The sequence below is a fragment of the Microtus pennsylvanicus genome, chromosome 18 (genome assembly GCF_037038515.1).
Source record: "Microtus pennsylvanicus isolate mMicPen1 chromosome 18, mMicPen1.hap1, whole genome shotgun sequence".
Classification (NCBI taxonomy): Eukaryota; Metazoa; Chordata; class Mammalia; order Rodentia; family Cricetidae; genus Microtus; species Microtus pennsylvanicus.
The window spans coordinates 8821378-8840944 of NC_134596.1; the positions used below are offsets into that span (position 1 = coordinate 8821378).

A 19567-nucleotide genomic window follows, 5' to 3' on the forward strand; every position below is an offset into this window, starting at 1 on the left:
TCCTCCTCCTTCTTCTTTGAGACAGCTTTTCTCTGTGTAACCCTGGCAGTCCTGGAATTTGCCTTGTAGAGCAGGCTGGCCTTGAACTCAGAGATCCAGTTACTTCTGCCACCTGGGTGCTGATATTAAAGGTGTGTACCACCACCTCCCAGCTCAATTTCACATTTTTTTCCAATGTTTACTAGTCAGAAATCATTACAGTTCACATAAGTGCAAAATAGTGTTTAAATATTATTTTAAACTTGTTGGTTTTCTTTTCATAGAATGCTTACTTACTGCAATATTTGGATAGTCCTATTGTACCCCACAAATGTTTCTGTTATACTGGATAAAAAGCGTTACCCTTTTTTATCTCTGATGTAACTACATTCTTGTTTTTACTTAACCTCTAGATTTCAGGTTGGAACAAACCGAGTATGATATACTATTGTGTAGATGTCTTCATGTTTCCTTGGAATTCAGATCATTTGTATACTTAGGTTTCTATTTTAGCTAGTTTGGCTCTAGTTACACTTGCATATACGCTTGAAACTCTCTAATATCCCAATTACCAGTGTGGTGTTCTTTCTGGTTATATTTCTCTCCCTTTAAGTTCACGGTTTCTTCTTCCTCTTCTTGTTTTATATTTTTACAAAGTTGAACTATCTCTTTGGACTTTCCCAAAGCAATAAATGAACTTTCTGAAAGTATAAAACAAGAATAAGAGGAAGAAGAAGCCTTGAATTTAAGAGGAGAGAGAAAGGAAAGTGCCTTACCCTTTAGGAGAAGTGGATGGGGGAGAGAAGGGAAGGTGGAGGAGATGGGAAGAGGGGAGGGACTGGGAACTGGGATTGGTATTTAAAATGAAAAAAAAAGTTTGTTTTCTTTTTTAAAAAATAAATGAAAAAAGTTTATTTATCAGCTAATTCCATGTACTGCAATGCATTTTTAAGTTTGTTAAATACAAAACAATTTCCAGCTTCACTGAGGCGGCTGACCATTTGTCCATGTCCAAGGCCATCTCCAAACTGGAATTCAGTTGCTGAGTTAGCCACAGCCTCAGTGTTTTTGTCAGAACCAGGGACCACAGTCTTCTCCTGTAGGAGTCTCTGCTTGCCTTCCCTCTTGTGAATCTTGCATTTCACTTACTCTGTGTACCTTGCCTTAAGGTCTGCTTCAGTCAGACTCAGGATAGCTGCAGCACAAACTTCCAAGGAGGTGGACGTAGTTTCAGAGCCACCGGATGCCCTCATTTCTGAAGTACCAATAGAAATGTCTCCAGACAAACTGTTCCTTTATATTGTTTCAAGACCATAGAGCCTCAGTGGCCTTCAGTGGTCATTCTTGTCTGCCATTTTGGTATGTTTGGGCATATGGACATCTTTCTTAACAAGCACCACCCCTTCCTTAAAAAGGAGTTTATAGATGACAGTCTGTTCTTCTAAGGGTGCAGGGTCCGAAATGGAGATTTGAAATAACAAAAGCAAAAAAAAAAAGAAGCAAAAACCAACTGCAATGCAATCAATAACGGCAATTCCAAGATTGTTTTCTTCTCAAGCATTTTGTGTATTGTCAATATATTGAACTGCTAAGCTGCTAAATGCATAGAAAGTAATGGCTAATTGTCCAGTGGTGGAGAACAGTCTTGTGAGTTATTCCCAATTAAATTCTAGCTCTATTTTGTGACTTAGTTTCAAATAAACATAGCCTACTAATGTTTGGGTCTAATTTAAAAGATTTTACCTTTCTGTTGAGTGTTTATTGAGAAACAAATGGAAATTTCATCTCATTGGGGGATGCACATTTTCTTATGTCAATAATATTGAGCCTAATTATAAAACACGATATGAAATTAATTATTTTGTATATTACTAATTACTATTAATTAATGGGATTGTATTTGATCTAGGAACAATTTCCGTGGTATGGTTAACATTACTTCTGTTACCTGTTTCCCATGCTGTGAAACTTGAAGTGTAGAGGAAGAGAAAAAGAAGCATTGCTTTATGCAGGTGTGAGAAGCATTATTTCATGCAGGTTTGAGTGTGTGAAAAGAATTGTTTTATGCAGGTGTGTGTGAGAAGCATTGCTTTATGCAGGCGTGAGTGTGTGAGAATCATTGCTTTATGCAGGCATGAGTGTGTGAGAAGCATTGCTTTATGCAGTAGTGAGTGTGTGGGAAGCATTGTTTTATGCAGTAGTGAGTGTGAGTACTTCTAAGTGAGTCTTCCACCAGCTTCAGCTGTGCTCTAGTATCAGCCTACTACAACAACCTTTGGGAGCCTCCAGAATCCTGATGCTGAGCAGTGATCTCTTTTCTTGAATGGGGCCCTAAAATACTAAGCCCTGAAGTTTCTTCCGACTTTCATCAGAGTCACCTCAATTTAGAAATCTGAGCAATATCCTTTTCACACCCAGGCTGAATGCTGCTGGAAGTTGGGGCAAAGTGAGCCTCAAATGTTTTGTCTTTCTCTCTGTGTTTGACATGTAAACTTACAAACAATAATTTCTTATATTTTATCTATTTATAGTTTTTCACACTGCAAGGCATATCAAATCCTTATTATTTCTAACTCCTGGTGTAGGAGGTTCTTCTGTTTGTGTATTGATTTCACTGGTTGAATAAAGAGACTGCCTTGGCCTTTGGATAGGGCAGCCCCTAAGTGGGCGGAGTAGGCAGAACAGAATGCTGGGAAGAAGAGCAAAGTCAGGCAGCTGTCATGCTTCTCCTGGCCAAGACAGACATTGGTTAGACTTATGCCAGTAAGCCATGACCTCGTGGGTTAATCAAGATGTGAGAGTTAGCCAGTAAGAGGCTAGAGCTAATGGGCCAGGAAGTGTTTAAATGAATACAGTTTCTGTGTAATTATTTCTGGGCTAAGCTAGCTGGGTGGCAGGACACAGCCCACTCCTCCTCCTACAACAAACAGCATCTTTTTTTTTATTGATTTCCTAGAGCTATCCATTTTACTCTGCTTCCCTTCCTTCGTCTCCCATCTCCTTCAGCCCTCCGCCATGGTCCTCTTGCTCCCATTTTACTCAGGAGATCATGTCTTTTTTTTCTTTCCTTAATACATCCTACTTCAGATTATCAGCACTCTACCCTAGTTATGTGTTTCCAGATGGAAGTCATGATACATATAAGTAACCAAGTGAAGCAGTCATACTGGTATTTCTAACAATAGAGGCATGGGTTTTGATTTCAAGGGTTCCACTGGGTTACATGTTATCTAGAAATTTTTGATGGCAGTCATTCAGTCTTTGTCAATAAAGGAAAGCTTAAAACATATTAAATGAAATGATTATACCACTGTCAACTTATTTAACAGAAATAGCCTCTTTCTGTAATTATTTGTAAAGTCCCACAGTTATAGGAATTCTCATTTGATTTAACATTTAAGATTTTCTCTCTCCCTTCTCCTTCAACTCCTCTTTCTCTCTCTCCTTCCCTCCCTTTGCTTCCTTATTTTCTTCATCTCTCTCTTCCTCTCTACATATGCCTCCTTCCTTCCCCATCCTTTTATTTCTCTCTCCCGTATTTCTCCCATCTCTCTCTCTCTCTCTCTCTCTCTCTCTCTCTCTCTCTCTCTCTCTCTCTCTCTTTCTCTGTGATATATGCACATGTACATGATTACGTATTTTTGTGTTCAGCTGTATGGGCTGATGAGGAAGTCAGAATTTTATATGGAATGCTTTCTTCAATGGCCCCTTAAACTTATTTATTTTGAAAAGGAGACTTGCTGAACCTGGAGCTTGCTCTTTTGACTGACTCTGTGAGAGCCTTTGAGATTCACTTGACATTGCCTTGTACCCAGCACTGGGATAGCAGTAACATGGTAAGCCCTCATTTTTATTTGGGTGCTGAGTACCTGAACTCTGGACCTGGTGTTTGCATAGCAAGCAAGCACTTCAACCACTGCTCGATTTTCCCTACCGCTATTCAATAGGATTGAATATTTTGATATTATTGTGGTGGTTATATATTTTTTTATCAGCTTGACAAACAAATTAGAGTTACCTGGGAAGAGGGAATGCCAATTAAGGAATTGCCTCCAATTAGCTTTATAGGCAGGTCTCCGACACATGTTGTTTTCATTGGCGATTAGTATCATTAGTCCTTGGTTGTAAGGGAAAGCAAGTTCACCAAGCCATGAAAAGCATTCAGTAAGTAGCGTTTCTCCAAGCTGTTCAATTGCCATGTCTAAGTTCTTTATTTGAGCTACTGACTTGGAGTCCCTGTATGACAGGCTATGATTTGCTAGATGAAATGAACCCTTCCCTACCCCCCAAGTTGCTTTTGTTCATTCTGTCTATCACAACCACAGAGAGCAAGGTTGGGCAAGTGTGACGATAGGAGATCCTGTTTCAAATATGATTCCCCAGACAAGAGCACTCACCAATGTTTAAAAAAATGCAGAAGAACTGTGATTTAAGGTCAGGAAAAAAGATACTGGAAGGGAGGTAATCAGGCAGTTCATGTTTAATCCATCCACATAGCTATCCATGCAAGATATGTTCAGAAAACTAATGACATCGGACAGAATTGGAGGTTGATTGTTTGCTTCATGACATCAAGTTGGTCAGTCATAGGATACATTCAGAGGATGAAGGAAGTTATTAGTGGTTTCAACAAAGTGAGCTTCAAGTTGTTGAACGATAAGAGAGATGAGCCTTATAATCACGTCTCACTTACCATCTGATTTTCTTTCTTTTTTAAATTTTGTTTTTTTTTCTTTTCCTAGTTCCCCTCTCTACTCCTCCCATTTCCTGTTTCAATTCTCTTTTATCCTGGATAAACTCAGCCTCTGTCTCCTATCAAAAAAGAACAGATCTCCAAGAGATAATGGCCAAATATGACAGAACAAACTATAATCAGACAAGGCAAAAGCCTTCATTACAATCTTGAAAAGACAATCTGACAGGAGGAAAGAACTCCCAAGAGCAGGCAAAAGAGGCAAAAACATACCCGCTCCCACAGTTAGGAGACCCACAAAACCAGGAAGCTAACACCCACAAAAGGTGCATGAAGTACCTTGTGTAGGACTCATACAGGACCCGTGATTACCTCTTTAGTCTCCATGAGCCCATAGGTGCCCTGTTTATTTGATTCAGTGGGCCCTGTTCTGATATTTTCTGTCCCCTCTGATCCCTACAATTCCCCCCTCCAACTTGGAATTACCTAAACTCTGAGAGGAGCTTCCCAATGGAGTCCTCCACTTTACACCCTGTCTCTGCACAATGTCTGGCTGTTGGTCTCTGTATTCCCTTCAATCTGGTTCCACAGGAAGTTTCTCTGGTCCTCTGATTTTTCCTAACAGAAGCTAGTGGGAGACTGATGATTGCTTGCTCCAGTGTGATCTCCAATGTGGGTGAGCTTTTTATTTCTTTTTCTACTGGGTATGTTTTTTTTTTTTATGACTTATATGTTGTAGACATCCAGGACAGAAAACCTGAGCAGAATTTATAGGTCCTATGGTAAAATCCATTCACAGAAGTCAGAAATGCTATAAAAACTCTACATCTGATATAAATGTCTCTGAGTAATATTCATCCTTAGGTATTAATCAGTGTATGCATCAGTTTTGTGTATGCATGTGTTCATAGGTATTTGCTCCAATGTATGAGTCCATGTTTTTGCTTGAGATAGACTTCTAAGTCCGGCATCTTTCTCAGTCATTCCTCTTTACTTAATGAGGTAGCATCTCTGAATAGAGAGCTCACAATTCAGCTATTCTGGATGACCAGCAATCCTCCATTCCTCTGGTATCTATCTGCCTTTCTTGTTCTAGGATTACCAGTGTATGCCACAGTGCCTGGCTTTTTGCTTGGACTATGGAGATTCAACTCAGTTCTATATACTTATATGGCAAGATGTCACCAACTGAGCTATCTGTTTATCTCAGTCAATCAGTTTCAAGGAACTTTATTTTCTGCAAGAAGTCAGTTATGTCTGGAAACAAAGAAGATTGAGAGATAGGGGATAATGAGTTATGAAGAGACTCAAAAATTTAAATCTTAGAAATGAGCTGTATATGTTGGTAACCTTACAGCACACAGAAGATAGTGGGAGGAGGATCAGGAGACAGGGGCACCCTTACCTACAGAGTTAATTGGTTAATTGTAGCTCAGCCTGAGTTACATGAGATTCTGTCTTAAAATGTGTGTGTGTGGATATCCTTGGTTTTTTTTTTTTTTTAGGATGGGACACCTACTGAAACAGTTTACCTGATGTAATGGGAGCTCACCAATTCCAGCCAGACCAGGAAGGAACCAGCATAGGACCAAAATGGACCCCATGAATGTGGGTGAGAGTTGTATGGTTGGGGAAGACTGCGGTGCCACTGGCAGTGACACCAGGATTTATCCCTACTGCTTGTACTGGCTCTTTTGGTAATCCATTCTCTTAGTATGGATACCTTGCTCAGCTTAGATACAGTAGGGAGGGCCTTGGGCCTTCCCCAAAGCAATGTGTCTTACACTCTCTGAGGAATGGATGGGGAGTGAATAGGAGGATGGAGTGGGGATCTGGGATTAATATGTAAAATAAAAATTATAGTTTCTTTTCTTTTTTAAAAATTAAAATAAAAAATGTGTGGGGAGAAGCTTCATATCCACGTAAGAAGCAATATGTGGCCTCCTTTGAAGTCCAATTCAAGAGCAGCAGCAATAAAAAGATACTTTTGGAAAGTTACTGATATCAGATCAAAATTGTTCTGTTATAGGGCATTATTTCTCTTTGTGCTTTTGTGAGGAAACGTCTGATTTAGAGGTGAATTCTGAAGTGTGTAGTGATAAAATGATATAACTCAAATTGCACAGAGATATATTGGCCAAACGTGGAACTAATAAAGATTCAAAAATATTTATCTAGAGAGACAGGTCAATACAGGTCAATACTGGATAACGATTTAAGAGAGACAGTTAAACCAGAAGAAATATAGATGTCGCAAGAACCCTTATTGTGAGACTGCTTACCAGGGCTTGATACAAGGTAGTCAGAGAAAAGACTTAAGCTGGGAACCAGAAGCTGTCTTAACTTGAGAACACAAGTAGAGAGACAAAATGTTAAGTCTTCAACTTCGAACCCTGAGATCAAGGCTTTGTTTTTATTGGAAAGCAGGTAGAATATAGGTGAGGAATTAAATAATTCCTGTGTGATTCCAGTATAAAGGAGAATCTATGTCCCATTTTCTGATTGCATGTGTGGACTTGGGAGGGTAACCATGAACACAGTTTTTATGTTGTGTGGGATTTCCTTTCCGAAAGGATATATCAGACTTCAATCTAAAATGCAGGGGTAGGGAAGAGCTTCATGGGAACCCAGAGAACAGCATCAGAGCGCGGTAGAATGCATTCTTCATGAGAAAAACGTGAGGGTGCACTGAAGATGTGGGGCGAGTGAGTCAGGCAAGGATGTGGAGCGGCAACAGGTCAGGAGATTTGTAAGAGGTCAGTAGATTTGTAAGAGAACAACTCCGGTGACCATGCAGAGCCGGGAGAGGCAAAGTTAGGAGAGTGGACAGGTGACAGGAAACAGGTAGGAAAATGTGATGTATCGCCCAGAAGAATTGCTCCTTGTGCTGATGAATTTTGAAATTTATTTATCATTGTGTTTATTCCTTAAAATATTCTCTAACCAAAGATGTCTGTGTGTGAGAAGGGAATAGAAAGCTGTTTGCTAGGCTAGTTCCTGGGGGGTTGACTTTAGGTCGGGAGTTGTATGGACTGGTTGCTGACAACGTGAGCTTGCAGGCTTGGGGAACATGATTGCTTCTGTCCACCTTTCGCCGTTTTTCAGTCCTCCACCCGCCAAAGAACAGTAGGTTGTTTTTTGTTGTTATCGTTGTTGTTTCTTGTTTTTTAATCAACTTGCTTATATTTTCGGGCTTAGGTAAATTCTCCATATCAGAAATCCAGACTGACAGCTTACATTGCCAGCTAGTGTCCACTAGGTGGAGGCGGCGAACAGCCTGCTGGGAAGCTGAGCACGGGCAGGGTCCGCAGCTGCGCAGAGAAAGAAACGGAGGGTCTTAGCTAACAAGGTCGGCCTCTCTTCGGGGTGAAAACATTGGCAGGAGGTAAGCCTTGGGATCCCTGGACTGCAACCCATGGTGGGCAGCCAGATTCTGAAGAGGGATTCGGTGTAGGAGGGTGGGTGGAAAGGCCCTGCGTCATGGGCACTCTTCCCTGGGCTCTCCATTGTCATTTGCTATCTCTTGCTTTGTACTATGCGGTGTATGCAGAACATCTTCGTGGTTTTCCGTGGGCCTCGAAATTGTAACATGAAATTTGACGTTTTTCTTCTTTCCTATTTCTCCTCCGTTTCCCTTATCAAGCAATACTATGAGAAACTGTGTTTTTATTGTTCGATTATTCTCAAAAAATTTTGCAAACGGAGGGAATTGCCATATATGGGTATATGTTTCTCTAATGTTGCTAAAGAATAATATCTGGCTATTTAAAGGATCTATTTCTGCATGTCCTAAAGCAAAGGCTGTGCTTGGGGTTTGATGTGTATCTTGTTATTTTTGCATGTTTCTGTTATGCAACTTATTCAACTAACAGTATTCCCTTGAAAAACTACATTATCGTTGTTTAATTCGGTTTCCAAAATATGCTATTTGATTAAATTATTCCTTTTGGATTTCATAGGATGAAAAAAATCAGGTAGGAATTTAGGTCTTTTTTTTTCTAACCTGCATCCTAACATTTAGACTTTGTTTGAATTCCTGATGCTACAAGGGAACCTATGCTAATTGTGTTTGTTCTCTGCCAAAGCCTAAGATCCATCATTTCTGTATAGACTAACAGTTTCTTTCAATGAAGATTCTATTAGAGAAGAGAAAAATTAACACCAAGTATATTTGTATCCACAACTATGTAAAAATGTGACCTCATGTCTGATGAAATCCAGTTACATAACATATATTCATTTACTTGAAATATCAACCCAAAGATACATGCAGTGGTGGCAGAATCAGAAGTTCGTACTGGGGAGGCAATGTTATCAACTAAATACAGTGTTTTCAGATAAACTCCCTTTTGGGGGTGGAATCTTCACTTACTTCCTATGCTGCCTGGATCAGATTCCCTTTCTCCACTACTTTCATAAATGAGGATCTCTCATGAAATCATAAAAGAGTTATATTGTTTCTCCCATTTTACTCCTTAGGGAAAGTCAACTTACTGTTTAATTTAAAGAGTGTGTAGGCTTCTCTTTTATGCTATAAACTGTGTAGATTTTTCCAGAACAATACCATACAAATTATTTTCACTGCCCCATAAAAATTATGTGTGTCTCACCTGTTCAACCTGACTGTGACCCCAGCACATTGTAGTTACTGAAAATTGTATTAGTTTATCACCTCTCCGTTTCACAGTGTCACATAAATTGTATTAGTTCATTACCTCCTCACCTCCCCCTTTTCACAGTGTCACATAAATGAGTTTATACAGTGTTCTGAGTTTCTCCAACTTGATTCTTGACTATATTATTTAATACTATGTCTCTTGTATTATAAAGTGCATTTCATGGTTCTTAGTCATTGCTAAGAGTGGAAAGTACTGGAAGTTTTAATATGCTTATAGGCTATTCCTATAACTACTATGGAGAAATGCCTTTTTAAATACTTAATTTTCTTTTCTTTTTTTTTATTGAGAAAATGAGAAAAAAGAAAACAAGTTTCCACCTCCTCCCAGCCTCCCATTTCCCTCCCCCTCCTCCCACCCTTCTCCCCCTCCTCCCACCCTTCTCTCCCTCCCCCCACTCCTTTCCCCCTCCCTCTCCAGTCCAAAGAGCAGTTAGGGTTCCCTGCCCTGTGGTAAGTCCATTAGGATATTTCTCTTTTAACTTCAGGGTTGCAATGCATTTTATATGTTTAGGAAAATACATCTATGTCAGCTCTTTAAAGACTATGTTTTGCTCCATTGATTGAGCTGTATTTTCCTTCTTCACTCTCTACTTTGTTTCTGTTATCACTTTTGTTTGCTGATATTTTAGGTGTTAATTATTTATTTTAGTTTATAGTTTATCCCAGGAAGAACATGGGAGAATTGAAGTAATACAGGGGAGGATGTGAGGAGACACGGCTATCAAGTATGTGCCGGCCTACAGGATAAGTTCATCTGTCTTCTGGGTATCCTTCAACAACGTGTTCCTTGATTAGAAAAATAAGTACTAATTTTGAGTGCTGAATTTTATTTCACTAATCTACAAATCTGACCATAGACAGCATCGAAATGTTGTAACCACTACCGGTTTGTCACGGGTTTTGAAAGGAAGAAATATGTGTCAAGCAGTTCACATTTCTTTTGTTTTCAGGATTGTTTTGAATGTACATGATAGCTGTGTGCATTTCCATAAAAATTTAAGTACTGTAGTATACATTCCAGTGAAAACAGTAAAGTATCTAGGGTTTGTGTTGGACCTTTACTTAATTCGAACTCCTCCAGAAATTGATGTCATATTAACAATATTTAGCTTTACGGTCAATGAACCTGGGGAAATTAAAAATTTGTATAGTCCTATTTTATTTTTTTCCCACAAAATGTAAATAGCTTTAAGTGTACATAGCCTATAAGTATTCATTTAGTTTCTTTTACTTTTCTGTGCCCATCCCTCTTCTTTTCCATGCTTTCCTTTCATTTGAACATTTTTATTGCTAAATATTCTACTTTCTATGTTATTTTGTTTATTACTATTGCTTCTCTAAACATAAAACGACATAAAGCAAAAAAAAAATGTAATGCGTCACTGTGTAACTGCTGCTGTTCTCATAATCTGCAGAAATGCTGCTCCTATCCTACAGTGGCATGGACTGTGGACACAGACGGCCATACCTCGGTGATGGAGTGGTAAATCTAATTGCCACCTGACTTTCATCTCCCAGCTGTTAAGTTTTAGCTATGAAATCCAACTGAAATCTTATGTTATCACGTGCACTGTATCTTCAATGAACTCATTTTTATTTCTAATACTTTGTTTGTGGATGTGGTCTCCTACTCGCTTTTTGGTTGCTTTTTATTTATGTGCATGTTTGTGTATTCATGTGTGAGTATGTGAACACGGGAGTGCGTTGTATCCGAGGTCAGGAGAGGGGACCCGATGTCCTGGAGATAGAATTGGACCCAGTTTTAAGCTGCCTAATGCGAGTGCTAGGCCCTGCAACTTGGTTTGTCTGCATGAGTGCGAAGTGCTCTTAGCTGCTGAGCCATCTTCCAGCCCCGAGATTTTCTTTTGATTCAGAAGAATATGTCCTTTGCAAATAGATGCAGTTTATCTTAACTGTGACGTGGAGAAGACATAGAAGAGATAATCATGGGTTACCCTGATGGCAAGCTTCAGTACAAGGTACAGTAGGAATGCTAAGTTTTGGCATCTTTGTCTCATTTATTTTCTTTGGAGTTTTGTTCTTTTTTGTTTGTGTGTGTCTGTGTGTTTGTGTGTGTCTTCATGACCAACATGTGTTCATGTACCAGTAGACATCAGAGATTAACCTATGGTATTGTATTTCAAGTGGCAGACTCCTTGTTTTTGTTTTAAATTTAATAGATTTTACTCTATGTAAACAGCCAATATATATGTGTATGCAACTCTTTTGTGCCTGGTACCTACTGAGGCCAGAAGAGGGCACTGTTTCTCCTAGAAACAGAGTCACTGATGCCTGAGTTACCACATCGTTCCTGGGAATAAAAACCAGGTTTTCTCTGCTGCCCAAGAGGAGAGGGTGCCTGAATTGGCCTTGCCCCACTATCACATTGATGATTATCTCGAATATTACCACAGAATCTTCGTCAGGCGACGGATGGAGGTAGAGACAGAGACCCTCATCAGAGCAACGGTCTAAGCTCCCAAGGTCCAGTTGAAGAGCAGAAGGAGGGAGAAGATGAGCAAGGAAGTCAGGACCTTGAGGGGTTCGTCCACCTGCTGAGACAGTGTGCCTGATCTAATGGGAGCTCTCCAAATCCAACTGGACCGGGACTAAACGTGACTAAACGAGCATGTGATCAAACTAGCCTCTCTGAATGTGGCTGCCAATGGGGGCAGACTGAGAAGCTATCGATAATAGCACTGGGACCAGTTTCTACTGCATGTATTGCCTCTTTGGGACCCTAGTCTATTTGGATGCACACCCTCCTAGGCCTGGATGGTGGGGGAGGGCCTTGGACTTCCCAAAGGGTAGGGTACCCTGCCCTCTCTTAAGGAGGGAGGGGGAGGAAGCAAGGTGAGTGGGGGAGTGGGAGGGGAATGGGAGGAGGGGAGGAAGTGTACATTTTTGAATGAAAAAAAAAAAAAAACAAAAAGAAACCAGGTCTTCTGGAAAAGCAGCTTGTGCTCCTAACTTTTGAGTCACCTCACTAGATATAGCCACCTTGGTGTTTTTGCTTGTTTGTTTTGACAGGGTGTCTCACTGGGACCCACATCTCACAGATTAGACTGATTTACCAGCTGAGGAACATCAGGTATATGACTGTCTTGACTTTGCATGTTATAAATTATAAATGCATATGCTTATGTTTTGTTGTCATTGATGATGCTTTTTTTAAAAATATAGATTATAGGTATTGAGAGCAGTTCTGCAATGCTGTTGTAGCAAGCACTTTATTGCCTTGGCTATTTCCTCAGTTTAGTTTTATTTCTAACCTTGAGCAAAGCCTTTTTAATAAAACAAACATATGATTCTATGTATTTCACTTAAATGTTAAAAAATTTCACTTCAGGACCTAACTGGTAGATTGAATAAGACATGTCTTTCGTTTGTTTTTATTGATGTTTTTTATTAAGCGTGTGTATCACATGTGAGTAGTCTTGAGACACATGTTGGGTATAAGCATACAGGGAGTGCACATCTGTTTATTTTTTAGTCTAAAAACTCGAGCCTTTGAAGATACAGTGATGTGTGTGATTTTTTTCTAATGCCGTTTTGCTTTAATGAATTCCATTTTCTACATAATGTGTGAAGTGGTTATTGTGAACCAATGTTGGATTTGTGAAATCCCCTGCCATTCAGATAACTACTCATTTTAAAAATCAATTTATATGTGCGTAATATAACACATTAACTATCTCCTTTTTATCTGATACAGGGTTTCTCTGCAGCTTTGGAGTCTATCCCGGAACTAGCTCTTGTAGACCAGGCTGGCCTTGAACTCACAGAGATCCACCTGCCTCTGCCTCCTGAGTGCTGGGATTAAAGGTGTTCCCCACCACTATCTTCTAAATCTTAATTGAATATTTGTGACTCATGAACCCATTGTTCCTATTTTACTCTTGCTCCTCTTTTGACATCTTTGTTGGAACAGTATTTTTCCTCTGTATTTTTTTAAATTTATTTTTAATTTTATGTTTGTGCATATTTTGCTTACAGGTATGTCTTTGAGTACCTGCCTGGTGTCTTCCGAGGTCAGAAAACGGTGTGAGATCTCTTGGACCTGGGGTTATAGATATTTGTGAGTTACTATGTGGGTGTTGGAAAACAAACCTGGGTTCTCTAAAAGAGCAGATGATGCTCTTGACTACTGAGCTGTTCTTTCAGTCTCCTTTCTGTGTTCTTATTTCATATTTGTCTCTAATGTTATGTCATATTTGTGGCATTTTGTTATTAGGTGACACTGGCATTGTTTAAAACCTTGTTGAAAGTCTTTAGTCTGTGTTTTGTTTATCAAAAGTTTGTAAAGGGAAATTATTGTGTTTTCAAAAAAATACTTTCTACGTTAAAATATGAACAATCTATATTCTCATTGTGATTGTTCAGTGTTAATTGTTAACTTAACTGAATCTCAAATCATTCTGGAGGCAAACCCTTGGAAAATATCTGTGAGGGGTTATGTCGGTTATATTAGTTGATATTCAAAGACCCATCTTAGTTTTAGGCAGGAACATCCTCTAGGCAGAAGACCCTAGATTGTGTAAAATGACAGCAAGCTGAGCACTGGTATAAATGCATTTATTACTCTCTCCTTTTCATATTGATAATATTTTTATTGAATATATTCTGATCATTGTTTCCCTTCCCCCATCTTTTACCAAACACTTTCTCCATTTTTTTAACCTACCCAAAATTCAAACCATTTTTTTCTCTCTCTCTAGAAAACAACTGGACAAGCTCTCTGCTTCGTGCCCTTGGATCCGATGAGATCAGCTGCCTCAAGCCCTTGCCTGCCACTGTGAGTTCCCTAATGATGGGATGTAACTTGGAACTGTAAATAAAAACAAACTATTTCTCCTGATTTTTTTTTTCTAGTGAATCATCACACTTCAACATGGAACTAAACTCCAAACCATCATAGAAGCCCGAAGGGACCTGACCAACTGAGCCTTCAGGAAAACATGCTTAGCGGATCTCAACCTATCTTCCCCAGCAGAGACACAAGTTAGTGGTGCATGGGCTAAATATTCAAGATCAGGTTTTATTCACCCTGGAGATGAGGCCTTGAGTTTTTATGAGAGGGTGGGGTGCATCAGAGAAGTTGGGAGACAGAGGGAAGGCTACACACAATATAAATAGAGTTCCCACACATGAAATTCTAAAACAAAACAAAACAAAATATCAGAAAGCCTCAGAATGCAGTGTTCTGAGACTTAACATTTCAACCTTTATTCCTCAATTGCTTTTCTGAAAGGTATTTCCCCAGTTTACTTCACATAGCTGTAAGCCCCTTAGAGTTGTTCTATCTCAAGACTGTTTAGATTTGTGCTTCCCCAAAGCTAAAAATTGCTGATTTGTTTTGATTCTCTTTTTGTGTCCTTGTAAAACTACTTTGGAGACGTATCTCTTCAGGGAATCATTTATGTAGGTAAGATATTCATTCCTCTTTTAACTTTACAGTGCTAAAGCAGTTAATGTATTCAGGGTAGTCATTTGCTCTCATCTGTGTGATTTTCAAATGTCATAGCTCATAGATTGAGTTATGTGCTCAGGATTCTCTGTTATTGTTGTTGCTCATAGTTTGCGTTGTGTGATCATTTTATGGTGGTTGTTACTTTGGCTGTTAGCACTTAATAGTACTTGTAACAGACTGCCGTGACAAGGAGAAACTTTTAGTAGCCCAGAGAAGATAGGAAAAGAAAAAGGTGCTGAGTGTATCCTGCTCCCTAGGGGTGTGTGCAGGCTAACTATTCGGATGCTCAGGATTGCCTCCCTATTTTCTATATCTCATTGGTAAACATTGTTATATCAAAATTAAGCCCTGTTTTTGGTTCACTTCACCTTTGGAGTCTGCACCTTATAGTTAAAATTTCTTAACTTGAATTATTTGCCATGTATCTTTGTTCCAATTTTTACTGTTTTTGCTTTTGCCACTATGTATCAACTACACATATATATATATTTTTGTTACAGGTTGGACTTTATTTCCATTTCCCCTGGCTGCTGCTGAGATTTTTTGCCTGGTTTGAACCTGTGAAGTCTTGTGCGTTCTGTAACAGTCTCTGTGAGGCCAAATGTTTATTGTTTCTGTTGTGTGTGGAAGAGACTTCATCCTGTTTTTTATGCTTTTAAGGTCTTTCCACTTCTCCTTACCCATAGATCCATGAGGCTGGAGGGGAGATGGCTGATGATGAGATCTCATGTAGGATGAAGTGCTACCAAGTCTCATCTCTGTGTATTGTCCCATTGCAAGTCTCTGGGCTATTTCTTATCTACCATAAGAAGAAGCTCCTCTGATGAGAGTTAAGTGGTACACTGATCTATATGCTCTATGGGTATAGCAATATTCCATTTGGAATCATTTTACTGTTTTGTTCCTTTTGCAGGATAATAGTGGTTTCCCGCAAGGTCCATGATCTATCTATTCTGAGGTTCTTGTAACATATTAACAGTGTCAGGTATGGGGTTGGTTCTATGGAGTGGGCTAGAAGTCCAATCAAAGTGAGGGGGGGCGATTACTCCAATAATATTGGTGCCACTATTACACCTGTATATTGTGCAGGCATGTCACGATTGTAGGTTGCAAAGTTTATCGCTGAGTGATAATGGTTATTTGTTTGTTCCTCTCCCAGCATGCAGAGTACCTTCCAGCTCTATGGACATTAAGGATAAAGCTACTAGTTGGTTATCAGCCCAATTTCTCCATGTTTGATGACATAAGTAAGTAGTATCTATCAACAAAATTGTGCCATTACTTTCAGGTTTAGAGAATAACCAAATATCTTTGGCAATAGCTTTCTTGGAGGTATTTATAGGATCACTGCTGGCCAAAACTCAACAAAAAACAACCCACTCCTAACACTAGAGGTTTTATTTTGTGGTGTAAGATATCTAGGTGGGATATTGCCTCTTCTCTTTTATGGTGACTAGCTTTGTATTCCATATATATATATATATATATATATATATATATATATATATGATATATATATATATATGATATATATATATATATATGGAGCTTCTAAAATTTTTTGAAATGTTCATATATAAGTACTATATTCAGATAATTTACACACATCACTGGTTCTTTCAATGTCTGTCCACTAGCTCTCAGTTCATGACCTCTTCATTTAATTATTATTGCTACATACATATTATTATGGTTATCTAGCTAGCAAGTGTTAAGTTCATTAGATGGTACTCATATGGACATGTATTTAGGGATAGCTTATGATATTTGCATAAGCATTTTTGGTATCCCATTGGCCAACAACTCAACAAAAATAACCAATTCCTGACACTTAAGGTTTTATTTGGTGGTGAAAGATACCTAGCTGGAGTGTTGACTCCTGTATTATATTGCATTATATTGGGACCAACAGGATCCCAAATAGTCACTATGGTCAGAGGACCTATTAACAGTTCTATCACTGGAGAAGACTGATTATCATTCACTAATTCCTTGTAGCTCTTAAGTGTGGGACCCTGTGTTATTTTTATAGTACACATTGGAATATCAATTGTGTAGTGATGGTGCTGATCTGCTTTTGGTATCCTTATTGTTGATATTTCATGGGAGTGGTTTCCTAACTGTATGTAGAAGATTGTTTCTCATAGCATACAGCCCATTCCACTGGATGTGTGTCTTTCTGACCCCTTTCTGCAACATTCTCTATGTCTTGGGTTCATCTTGGGTTCATAATGACTTTTTTTTTATTTCACAGCTAAGATTAGTGACCTCACTGTCAGTTGCTCTGTTTCTTTCGACCAGTTGCGTGTTTCTATAATAGTTCCTATCTGATACAAAGTGAACCGTTTTTGATGATGGTGAGAGTTATACTTATCAGTGGGTCTAAGAATAGCTAATGAAAATGGTAAGGTTTTGATGAGATATGGAATGTTGTAGGAACAATAGTAATAAGACCTAGAGACAGGAGAGAAAAGGGAGGGTGAGGACATATCCCTTATTGGTGTCCACAGCTTTACTCAAAAGTTTCTATTTTCTCCTGACTTTGGAGCAAACATGCATGCAGGATTCCAGGAGGTCTCATGGTAACTAAGCAGGAGTTTCTATCCTCTTCTGCTTGTCGTGTGTGAGAAGCTAGACTCATTGGAGCGACGTAGATTTTAGAGATTTGACTTGCAGCTAGTAGCTTCACACTGAGAAACAGCTCATATTTTCGCTCCTTCTGTTCTTCAACTGGACCTTGGGAGCTCAGTCCAGTGCTCTGATGTGGGTCTCTGTCTCTATCTCCATCTGTCGCTGGACGAAGGTTCTATGGTGATATTCAAGATAGTCATCAGTCTGACTACGGGACAAAGCCAGTTTAGGCACTCTCTCCTCCACTGCCCAGGGTCCTAGCTGGGGATATCCCTGTGGATTCCTGGGAACCCCTCTAGATCTTGCCAACCCCACAATGCCTCCTTTAATTAAGATATTGTCTTCCCTGCTTCCATATCTGAATCCCATTCTTGTGACTCTTTCTCCTGTTCATCTGCCTTGTCCTACCTTTATATGAAGGCCTTTTCCCTTGCTGGGTTGTATCTTATTTTGTAAGTTTTGTTGTTGTCTCTTTGAGCCCTGCTCTTTTCTGAGGGGACAAGGGAGGTGGGGGCTGGGCCTGAGAAGTGTGCATACTTTGGTGGGGATATATTGGTATGAGAGAAGAATCTATTTTCAGTATAAACATAGAAACAAAGAAGTGTGAGTGGAGTGTTCTAATGTTATTTGTATCGTATCTTCATAATAATTTAATTGAAACTAGCTTTCTTGTGGTTCTGTACAAATTTTACAATTATTTTTATCATTAGCACGAAATAATAACATATATAGGAACTTACATAACCACTGCACATATTATCTGTTCAGGCTTAATTCATAATAATGTTAAGATTTCTTGTCTAGGAATTTGGGATATTCTAAACCTCATAGTGATCTTATTAATCATCTGAAAATGATTTACTGCTTAAGTGTACATATTTTACAATTATTGTGTATTTCTAAACATTTGATTTCCTTGTTTTATGCTGATGCAGGGTCTCACCATGCTGCTCATGATAACCTCAGACTCAGGCACAGAGGAGGGACTTCTCGCCTGTCTGCTGTGTATCTTTCATTGAAGATACAAACCACACACCAAGCTGGTGGTATTGTACGATGAAGTGTTTTCTGCCTTTCATTTTCCATTGTTAGTTTCCTATGTGTAAATTCAGCTGAATTTTTTTTTCATTTTTCAACAGTGTGATTTATTTATATTTACTAAATATTGTGCATCTTCTGTAAACTAGGCTGTTAAACACAATGGGAAGTAAACCTGGAATAACCCTCCTACAAACTAGGAGTAATAGAGTTTGAACATTCCAGGTAGGCTAAGTATGATAAAAGTAAGGATTTAAAATATGAGTGTGTGAAAATCATATTTAAGACTTACATAGAAAAATAGAATTTATAAACTGACATTTTAGTAGTTTGATTTTTCTGCACATAGTATGACAGTGAGAAGTTGTAAAATGGAAATATACTCTTGCTCAACTGTTTGTAAAAATGGGTATAGCAGATGAGAGGTGAGATCTTTGGATATTCCTTCCCTTATAATTCACAGCTCTGGGGTCATTGTTGCCAGCTGAACTCCTTTTATATACACTTATTAACATTTAAAGGGGTTCAAATTTTTCTTAATTTAATTTTATTTTTTTAAGTTCTTTTCTTTTCTTTTTATTATTATTAATTTATTTATTAAAGATTTCTGTCTCTTCCCCGCCACCACCTCCCATATCCCTCCTCTCCCCCAATCAACTCTCCCTCTCTCATCAGCCCAAAGAGCATACCGGGTTCCCTGCCCTGTGAGGAGTCCAAGGATTTCCCACCTCCATCCAGGTCTAGTAAGGTGAGCATCCAAACAGCCTAGGCTCCCCCAAAGCCAGTACGTGCAGTAGGATCAAAACCCAGTGCTATTTTTCTTGACTTCTCAGCAGTCCTCATTGTCCGCTATGTTCAGCGAGTCCGGTTTTATCCCAGGCTTTTTCAGACCCAGTCCAGCTGGCCTTGGTGAGTTCCCGATAGAACATCCCCATTGTCTCAGTGTGTGGGTGCACCCCTTGCGGTCCTGAGTTCCTTGCTCGTGCTCTCTCTCCTTCTTCAGCTGAAATTTTATACTCATGTATTTTCAGATTTGTTGGCTATATTTTAAAACCTGGATATATTTGTGCATTTCCTG

General features: G+C 39.1%; 2 long non-coding RNA genes and 1 pseudogene across 4 annotated transcripts; 2 read left to right on the forward strand and 1 right to left on the reverse strand.

Moving 5' to 3' along the window:
• Nucleotides 1-960: 960 nt before the first annotated feature.
• On the reverse strand, nt 961-4178 carry LOC142837852 (small ribosomal subunit protein eS10 pseudogene; annotated as a pseudogene).
• A 3788-nt stretch (nt 4179-7966) lies between these two features.
• Nucleotides 7967-15644, forward strand: LOC142837355 (uncharacterized). 3 transcript variants are annotated; one of them, XR_012908254.1, is made up of 11 exons: nt 7967-8057; nt 10000-10115; nt 10766-10833; nt 11248-11329; nt 11625-11892; nt 12381-12441; nt 13066-13175; nt 13347-13428; nt 14069-14145; nt 14223-14351; nt 15481-15644. It is a non-coding gene; the product is annotated as an uncharacterized LOC142837355 (long non-coding RNA). The 3 variants fall into 3 exon arrangements; XR_012908252.1 differs by having other exon boundaries at nt 13066-13428; nt 15507-15644; XR_012908253.1 differs by having other exon boundaries at nt 11765-11892; nt 13066-13428.
• Nucleotides 15645-15731: 87 nt separating this feature from the next.
• On the forward strand, nt 15732-19394 carry LOC142837356 (uncharacterized). Its single transcript, XR_012908255.1, has 6 exons — nt 15732-15805; nt 15980-16067; nt 18387-18538; nt 18639-18714; nt 19165-19237; nt 19323-19394. It is a non-coding gene; the product is annotated as an uncharacterized LOC142837356 (long non-coding RNA).
• The last annotated feature ends 173 nt before the right edge of the window (nt 19395-19567 follow it).